Below are 10,255 nucleotides of genomic sequence, written 5' to 3'. Positions count from 1 at the left end.
GCTCCAGAAGGTCCCCTTCATCCTTCCCCAGCTGTCCATTGCTCCCCGCACTGCCTCCCCTCCTCTCCCAGCTGTACAGGCCCAATTATTTATGAGGCCAGATGAAGAATCAAATGAGAAGTATTTTTAATTCAAACCAGTTCACATATGTTTTTAGCACAGTCCTAACAGAGAGTTGTGTCAACACAAGTGAAGGGGTGACACAGGGACAAGAACAAGCAGCCAGGGATGAAGCAGCACATGTGGAGAGGGCAGGATCTCCGCATGCTGACTTTGCCAGCAAAGAACCCGTAACATAAAGTTTGAACTTCACATAGTCAATTACAGCTATGTAAAAGTGATAGTAAAATCCTGCCAGTCATCCATCGCTTTACAATCACTTTGCACAGATAAAAATGACGAAAAAAGAGGCCAACTAGATCCAAGATTTGGAATGATTAGTTTCAAACTAAGTGGTTTTGGATGAGCCTGCCCACACACCATGCCAAGGTGCCATGGGCTGTCAAGCTGAAAGTGCTGCTGGCCTTACCACCACCTTCTTCTCCAGCCACCTACAGCCTTTGGCTAACTACAAAGTGCAAATCCTTTTGGCTGCTTGCCTGAGACAAGTTACTTAGTCTGACACCCTTCAGCTTAGTCATGTCTCAAGAGGTCTAAGCCAACTTCAGGGCTAAGAAGCTGCAACCTCTACAAGAGTAACTTTAAATGAGATAAAGCTTCAAAGACCAGAAGCAGCAGCCAGTTGTGCTGCACAACCCCTACACAACAAAGAAAATCACAATTTTGCCATTTACATTCTGGCAAGTAGGGAATGCGGAAGTCTCATGTATGAAGGCATATTTTTATGGAATCAACAGGCTGGTCTAATATCAGCCTTTTGCATTCAAACCTTATTCAAAGAGTTTCCAGTTTTGCTTTGCAAATTTGAAATGCTTGTCTTTTTTTTTACATTATATTGTTCATATCTTTAAAACTTGGAGGTTATACAAATACGTGCCTCCCATTCAGCTGGGAGGAAGGCAGTGGCCCAGTTTCTCACCTGACCTTTATCATTTGTGGTATCAAATACTGCTAACTATGGGCCTACAGCACTTTAGTTCTTTGTTCCAGTAAATATACATTGCTTAGTGTAGTGTGGCCTTGACTGGAGCATCTGACTGTCATTCTGTGCTGAACACAAGACACCACTGTTAACTGGGGAGAGACGAACAGCGAAGTTAAAATCTTTTTTACAGTAAGTTTTCTTCCCTGCTAGCTATTTTCTGTGTCTTATGGTGTTGTCAAGCAGCTTGACACACAGTGCAATTAGGCTCACAGTACGTTCCATATCATATTTGCATGCATGGATCTGTTCGCATTTTCTAGCTATAATCACACTTCGTTCCAGCAAAAATAATGAAGCTGTTGATTATCAAGTTAGAGTGCAAGGTTTGTGTTGGTAAATATGTTTCTTCTACTTCCAGAGCATAAAAACAAACATGTGACCTTTATAATCTGAAAACTTTTATATTACAAAAAAAAAAATCAATCAATCAATCATCAATCAATCACTAGTTACAACAGTTTGCATGGAATACTTTCAAGTATATGTGGAAAGAATCTATTTCTTAACTGGCAACATTCAACCTTATTTTGAAGCTGCCTCCCCCTGCTAAAAAGAAAGGGAATTTATCCAATTAAAGTATACTCAAGGCACACTAGGGGAGAGTGTTGAGGAGGGAGAGAAGATAATTAAGGGTGGTACATTGTATAAAGCTATGGAAGAAATAATTTGGGAAGAACACAAATTAACACCTACTTATCAGAGACAGTTGTTTTATGCTGGTTAATTTGCAACTGCATTTTTCTAGAGGTACTACTGAGAGGAAAGAAGCCCTTGCAGATTGTTGTGGCATCATTAAAGACCTCTTAAACCAGGTTCTTGAGGATTTTGCCAATGCCAAGGAAGTTTTGAAGTGTTGAATTACTGTACTAAATCCTTGTGCAAGAACTAAAACTGGGAGAAACAAACACAACCAGGGCACTTACACATCCCACTAACTCCCAAGAGCTTTTGGCTTCCAACCCAAATACAGAAAGTTTATGGGACTGACAGTTACTCATAGGCTCAGCTAGTCTTAATTGATGCCAGTTAAATTACTTCATGGCAGCTAGGCTTATTTGTGCCACCTGAATATGCATCCCAACAGACAAATAAGATGATCTAAATAATTAGCCAAAACATTAAATTTTAGACTCCCTCCATGCTATACTAGCAATTCTAAAGCACTTAGAGAATACAGTAACTCTGTAACATCCCTATTTGATGAGCTCTCACTTTCAATTCTACAACAAACATTCATTTTAGTCCCATTTCAGCAACAGCGAACTGATCTGTAATACTTTCAAAGCAGACAAAAAGCTTCATCTTCAAGCCAGATGGATAGTATTAGAAATTACCTCAGTCCTTTCTGTGCTTTCCATAAAAATGAGGTAACTACTAGCTAAAGGTGGTTGATGTGTGAAAGCAAAATGTGTAACCTAGGAAATTAATTGAATTTGGAAAACTCCGGCTGCCTTTTATCTTGCCCAGTGCTGAGTACTCCTGTGCCTGTGTCTCCACTGAACGACCAGGTGTGTTTTTAAACCAAGACAGCTATCTTTCATTAGTCACAGCAGTCATGAGGAATTGCTGGGTTTCCCCTCCAGGCATTAAGCTGGCTAAGATCACAGCCCTCCAGCTGAGGACTAAAAACAATGAGGAGAGAAATCAATGTAGGTTTTTCCACAGGGATGCTACTGCTGCCTATCTTGCAGTGGGGGAGCACATATTTTTGCAATAATATGGCTGGAAAATACCTGAGTTTGCTGCATTTGGAAAAGAATAGACAAATGTAATGCATCCATTCACTAAGGGTTGAGCTGCAAATCAAATATATTTATTAATTTCTCACTTTAGCCTATGATTTCACATACAACCAAGGAGGCAATATATGCTCAAAATTACATTCCCCACTAACTACTTTTGAGCATATCGAGTGATACTTCTCAAATTTATAAGAGGGTTTTTCCCACAAAACCCCAAATGGATGAGATCAATAGAGCAGGAAGGGTGGTCACTGCCTAAGTTCAGTTCATTATTCACTATCTCAGACTTCTCGTGTGACCTTATGGTCAAGTGACCACAGGAACGCAGGGTTTACTTCCCATCTATAAACAGAGAAAAAAAAGTATTTTTCTTATTCAACAGGGTGTTGCATGGTAAGGATAAATCAGCTGAAGACTCAGACAGTTATATAACACATTAAAGGGGACTCATATGATTGCCTTGGATTAGCCACTTCTGTCTGGAAGCACAGGATCACTACTCACAGTATTCACAGGAATTGCCAGGCTCCTGTTTCAAGTGACAAAACCTCAGATTCCATCATTTATAAAGAAGCAACGGTTGCGTCTCCATAGCCTAGACAATGATATATGGGAATGGATTTGGCATAGCTGAGAGTTTTGGCAGATATGTGTGACAGGTTATTTTAGATATTTCACAGGCTGTCAGAGTAAAATCATAGCAGTCTGTTACTGAGAGAGTGGTATTTTGGGGAACAAATAAAGAAGGCTTCAGGAAGACAAGATGATGAGTATTGCTAGTAGAGGAAGAGTGTTTAATCACTTCTCCTGCAATAGAATCAAACCTCCTTTTCTTGCTGGCTCCAAGATGAGAAGGTACCAACAGCTGGAGATGTAGGGATGGAGCAAGCCACCCTTCTCCTCACAAAGCTTCTGCTTGTGGACAGCCACTAAACACAGGTCTGCAGGTATCCACAAGCATCTGTGACTCACTTGTCACTCCTTCACAGCTAATTCTTGGCTACCTCTCACTCACTGAAAACTGTCGGAACCAACTATGCAGTAAATGGAACAACTCTTTTCCTTCTGTTTGTGATATGATGAAAACTTATTTGTGCTCCCACAAAGACTTTCAGTAGTAGGGTATGCTGTCCTTCCTCCCCAACTAGTAGAGAGCATTCAGTCCAGGACAAGAACAAGCAAATACTGTTCCTGAAGTGTTTTCACTTTCAGGAAATTTTAACAAATTTCAGTTAAGTCATTACAAAACCCTAGACTTACCCTGCCACTGGGAATTACAGATGTGCTCAGAGTAGGTCACAGTTCTGCTTTTCAGGTTCCATCATAGGACTTTTTCTACTGTAAGTTACAGAGTTCTGCATCTGTTGCTTTAAGAGCAGTCATCTTTCATCACAAAAAGGTATCTGCATTTCATTTAGGAATGAAACGTAGGCTTGTATGTGCCTGCACACAACACCAAGTGAAAGCCAGGATTTGACCCACCACATGAAACTTACTGTAGTTAATTGTTGCTTTTGAACTTTCCTAATAAGGATATAATATCTCTACACCCCCCCGAGAAGGGTATTTTAATAAGATGGAAAAAGCAGAGGAAGCAAAACAAGAAGTGTTTTATGTTCACAGATATCTCACATTACATCTCCTACAAAAACTGTATGGGCTAAATGGCAAAACCAAAAGAAAAACAAGACTGACCTTGAGATGTTTCATCATGATTTCACTGCTTCTAGTGGTTTTATTGGGTTTTACTGCTAGGCTATTAAAAACATGTGGAAATTACACAGGACCAAGTCAAACTGAGTATTTTCAACCCTAATCTTCCATCTTCTTTTCCATTTAAATACTTCAAATAGTTCTTTTATATTTCATGAGTTTTCTTGAAAAATGAACTCAAAGTACAGAGATTTGGATAGTCTATGTTTTATTGATAATTTAATCAGTAAATGGATGGTCTTTGTTCTAGAATAAATCATCCAATCTTCTCTGTTTTTTTAATAGAAGGCAGCATTTCTTTGACACGAAATTCTTCCTAACCACTATCTGGGGAGTGAGGAATCAGGATGGACAGGAGTCCAGCACTGTGGTTGGAGCTAGCTCTAGCAGAAAGTTCATAAAGGAATTCTCAAAGCTTTCTGACTGAGAGAATTTCCACTGTGACTGCTCATTCTCAGTTGTTTTCTCACTGGTGCTGTTCACAGGACTAAGGTACAGCTCCATACTGTACTTTCTGCACAAGTAATCTGCAGCTCTCCAGAGCAAATTTCACAAAAGGTATTAGAGATTATCTGCATCGCAGATGTTTTGCTCATCCCCTCTCTGAAAGCTGGTGGGAACAACCCGGGAGACTCAATTTGGTTGTTCCTGCCTGGTTTGGCATTGGGAGATTCACTTTGGTTCTTCCTACCTGCTTTATAGAGAGAGTACGAACAACCAAAATGAGTCTCCCATTGCCAAATCTTTTAAGCTGTGGATGATGAGTGTGCCTCATGGTGCAGGAGCTCTACTGTCTTCAGCACATCGGTAAAGTGCTTTAAGTTTTACCCCAGTGCTGCATCTGAATTAAACATACCCAAAACAGAGGTCCACCACAAAGAAGGGGAGAGATCTAGAATGCTGTATAAGTAATCAAAGTTAATTTTAATCCTGTATAAAAGATATATCCTAAGTAAAGATTTTTTAAAGCTAATTTCTTTGATGACCGTCAACATACACACAATTATAACCTAAGAAATACAAAGCATGAGACTCATTCATTTCTTGTCTGCAACTGGAGCTGAGAATACTGCAAATCAATTTAAATTTTTATCAGCAGCAACGTTCTCAGCAGTATCATAATCATACGCTAAAAACAGATTCTGGAACTACCATGGGGAAAACTTGAGATAGCCTGCCTGTTCAACTGTGCATTAAAACAGCCTTTGCCTGGTTCAAAACCGTTTAAAGAAGGACTTTATTGATGGACTGTTTAATGTCCTTGGATACTACTGAAGAATTCATATGGAAACACTTTGTATACTGGATTATTAGAACACATTTATCATCCACTGCCTCCACATATATCTCACAGCTGGCTGACTTTACAATAGCAGCATGAATCAGAGCTACAGGGCACACCAATATTTTCCTCACTAAAGGAAATGGAGTTCTTTAGGGAATTTACTCACTTTTCTTATATTAGCAACATAATTAAGCAATTACAATGACCTCCATAAATTAATTGCATTAGAGAAGGAAATATCTTGAAAAAACAAGCTAAATTCATATTATAAAAAACTCTATATATGTTTAAGTTTTTAAGACAACTATCCCCAAACCCAGGAAGAAAGACTCACCAATATTACAGGATAGAGTAAAATCAACTAACAGGTTATTGGACTGTATCATAGAAGCTTTCAAAGAGATTGCTTCCCATCAAAAATATTATTTGTAAAACATCTTTATTCTCATGACATTTTTGTAAGCAAAATTTGTAAAAATGTTAGTGGGCTCCATCAACATGGTGAAAAACAGCATCATAAAGTAAACTCTTATTGACCATCAGGAACCACTGTCAAAAGAGAACAACCGTGAAGTTTCCATCAGACCCCTCCTGCCTCCTCCATGTGGACCACTGAGGAGCAGAAGAAATGGCAGCTGAGTCCCAGGGAGAAGGACACTTCCCATTCTCATCCACTTTGTCAGTGCAGGTCCATAGCCTCACTCCTGCACAAACCTAGCTTCTGCTACTCCAGATCCTCAGCCTTTTCAGGAAAAAGTCCCCTCTATCCCTACTGCAAAGCAGCAGCAGAAGAGGAGCGGGTTGTACCACAGATGTCTTAGGAGTAGGCCTGCCAGCCCAACTCCTCAGCACCTGCAGGAGTTGGAGGATCCTTTCCCCAGCTGCCCTTTTAACGGAAAATCCTGTACTATTTATGGAAAGGAGCTAAGGAAAATAATCTCCAAGTCCTCAAAGTAGCTATTCTTTTCTTCAGAAGGTCCAGCAGATCTTCATGCCAGCATGGCTGCCTGACCCAGAGTCGGCTGCGAGGAGGGTGGCTGGCAGCTCTCAGGGGAAGCAGCCCCACAGAGATGTTGCACCGCTGCCAGAGGTCTGCAGTTGGTAGTTTATTAGGAGCTGCCCCTGCTCCACCAAGGGAGCACTCTGCAGCCTCCCTCCCGCCCCACCACATCCCCGTTCAAATCTGGTCAAAAGTTTTCCTTTGGAGGTTTTTGTTGTTCTTTCTGAACTCAATTTCCTTAAAAGAGTATCTACTTACAGTGTAAAGCACCTCTTTTTCATTAAACGTAACAATTAAACCTCAAACATCACGGCATGGTGTGGCGAGGCCCGTGAGGCAGAGCAGGAGCCTCCTCCTCACACCACAAACGTGCTTGACACCCCAGCCCCTCACCCTGCCTCCCTCCCTGGCAGCACGACCACTGGCATTCCCCCCAACTCACCCCTCCTGCCAGCCGAAGCTGGGGACTGCTGGTCACCCATGAGGTCCTGTTGTTCCTTGAAGAGGGGCTCGCAGGGTGCCATCTTGGAGGAGAGAAGGCCTCAGCTTGTGCCACCTCCCTCTCCACAGAGGAGCTGCCATGGCCAGGGCCTCTCTGCTCCTCAGAGCAGGCGGGACAGCAGCAGCTCCTTTGTGAGGCCTTTTTGCCTGTTTGGGGCAGGAGGAGCCCTCCACTTCTGTGAGCATGGGGAGCAAAGGGAAACAGGCTTCCTGGACCCAGTCTGACCCCCGGCACCTCAACATGGGCCCTGCAGCCCCTTCTGGCACCCAGGGAGGGAAAAGGGGCTGTAACTCCCTGTGGGGAGATAAAACCTTTGGGGAAGATACAATTATCCTTGGCCTTTTTTCCCGGAGGCCCCCAAATAACAAGCCACTGGGGTTACCTGGAGGGGAGCGCTGCAGGGCAGGAGTGAAGGGAGGGCGTGCACAGGCAGGAGCGGGTAGGGAGTGGGTGCTGGGTGCCCCAGTCCTACCCCCAGGGAGGGTACGGCCATGGGGGCAAGGAGCCTGAAGGAATGGGGACGAGGGGAAAAACGGCTGTAGAACAGCCCGTCCACATTGCGGTTGCAGCTGGGCTACATGCCCACCGTCTGAAACAAAAGCTCATTATCCAGGGGCTATTTTTGGCACCGGTTGAGTTCTCGATAGCTTATGTGCTGCGTTTGTACTCCTGTTGCCGTGAAAAATCTGGTGCAGTCTCAGAAAAATCCCATTTCCCCACCATTTTGTGCAGTATTCTCTGTAATAAGGAAACATGCCCTTTAAAAGAAAAACGGCAAATAAACTCAGACCTCAGTTTGCATACAGACCATGCATGAATACCAAGCATGTGCAAACGCACACTGAGGAATAAAGTTGCCAACTGAATGTTTTAGACTTCCAAGTTTTCAATATCCATACATCTAGCTCAGCCTTTAAAAGCTTTCTATTCTTCTCTTTCCCAAATCCAAGCAATTCACAGAAGAAAGTTACATGAGAACAACAGTTGTGTTGTTTCTTTCTGGCCCAACTTTGTGGCCTAAGGAGAGGCCAGCTTCGCAACTATCCTCATTTTCATTAAAAGAAATAATAAAGTTAGACCCTGTTCCTGGGTTGAACCTTCGGATGACAGGTACCACCCACAGCCAATAAAATATGTGGGCTTAGTCCCATGGACTAGTGACTATTCCTCACCATCTCTCATGGAGCCTCTTACTCCTTTGAAAGAAAGAAACTCCCATTTTGGTTTGACAGGTTTATGCCCAACGTCATAGTGCTAACAATACCAGGTAAGAGAGGAATCAAGTCTGTGGTTCTCCCTCACCAATCTCTTATATGACATATAAGTCAAAAGACATTCCTCTTGGGGGGTTTTGAGGCTTTTACTGGGGAAGAGGGGTGTCTTTTTTTTTTTTTTTTTCTGCTGGAAAAATACTGTCCCCTTTAAAGGACAGATTCAGTGTGCAATTATTTTGAAATAAACTTGGAAAAGAGTTTCCTAACTCTACTTGGCCTATAGGATATGCTCCTTCAACTGCAGGGGGGTCTCCTTTGGCAAAGGTTGACACTTGATTAAGAAGTTTAACAGTGCCCACATCGTGCTGAAATTTTGTGCCTGATTCTACAAGGTGCTAAAATGTACCTTCACCCCCGCATTCAACACATCAGACTGTCAAGGGATTCAAAGGGAGTCTGGGGCACCTGACTTCTCACGGAATCACAGTGTAAGGGACTGAAGTTTAAAGATAATCAAACAGTTCTCCCATAAAACTGTACAAATTTGCATATTGTCAGCTTGTTCAGGAGTATAATTAATTGGTCTTTCACCAAAGACTGGCAAAACTTCCACTGGGGTTTGCTGGAGATAGCTAATTGATTTGAGCTATATTCTGTAACCCGAAAGTCAATTGCAAGGCTATTTTATCGCTCAGCTGTATAGCAGAAATTCAAAAATGTCATTTTTTGCAATTTTTAGCATGAAGCTTTTATTTTTTTCAGGAAGCAATCTTTCCTTCGATGATTCATGATGGTGTTGAATTGTCTGAAGTAGGAAATATCAGCTTGAAATTAGTGTCATGTGCTATACAAACCCAAAGGGAAAGTGTGGGACTAGAACTTCTCCAACAGGAAAAACAGCTGGTAAAAAATTAAGCCAACTGTGTTTCCAAGCAAATCCTGGAACGCAGTGTGCAAAACAACATGTGTTCAGTCAAAAATCCTCAAAAGAAAAGACCATTTTGTCAAGCCGATTAGCTACCCGAGATGAAGGACATTATAATCAAATAAACAACTTGCCATCCAGGTACCTCTTCTTTTTCTTGGTTTCCTTGTTTTCAGTGATTCCAACAGGAGCTGAGAATACTCACCACTGTAAAACAGGTGAGGTTTCAAGAGAGTATGACAGCAGGAACTGTCTCCAGACTTGAACTAAAGAAAGAAATATCTCTTGACATCTAACAGTTTTCTCCTAAGACACCCCACACTCATCTCTTTGGCTTCATTAGTCTCACTTCTGACTCTTAATGTGAATTATACACAAGATGTGAAAAATTCTACCACATATATTAAACTGCATACTGTTACTCAGTCTTCTGGACACACCTTCAGAGACATTCACACAATTGCCACATCAGCAAACAACAGCAAAACAGAAACTTTACCAAAGCTCTGGAAGGCAGACATAGAATTTTTATATATATATTCACAAGAGCAACTGTTTTATCTTAAAACCTTTCTAAAACAGGCATATACTGCAGGCTTTGGCAGTAGAGATAAAATATTATGGGATCCAGCCTTACTTTGTTTTTCTCATCCAAATATACACATTGTTATAACAGAGGAATACTTGCATTCAGAATTATTACTGCTGCTTGATGACCAAAATGCCTCACACACTGCTCCACACATGGAACTACTGCAAATATCCACGT

This window comes from Leptosomus discolor, chromosome 3 (genome assembly GCF_034619465.1).
Source record: "Leptosomus discolor isolate bLepDis1 chromosome 3, bLepDis1.hap2, whole genome shotgun sequence".
Classification (NCBI taxonomy): Eukaryota; Metazoa; Chordata; class Aves; order Leptosomiformes; family Leptosomidae; genus Leptosomus; species Leptosomus discolor.
Note: the sequence above shows the minus strand (reverse complement) of the source record.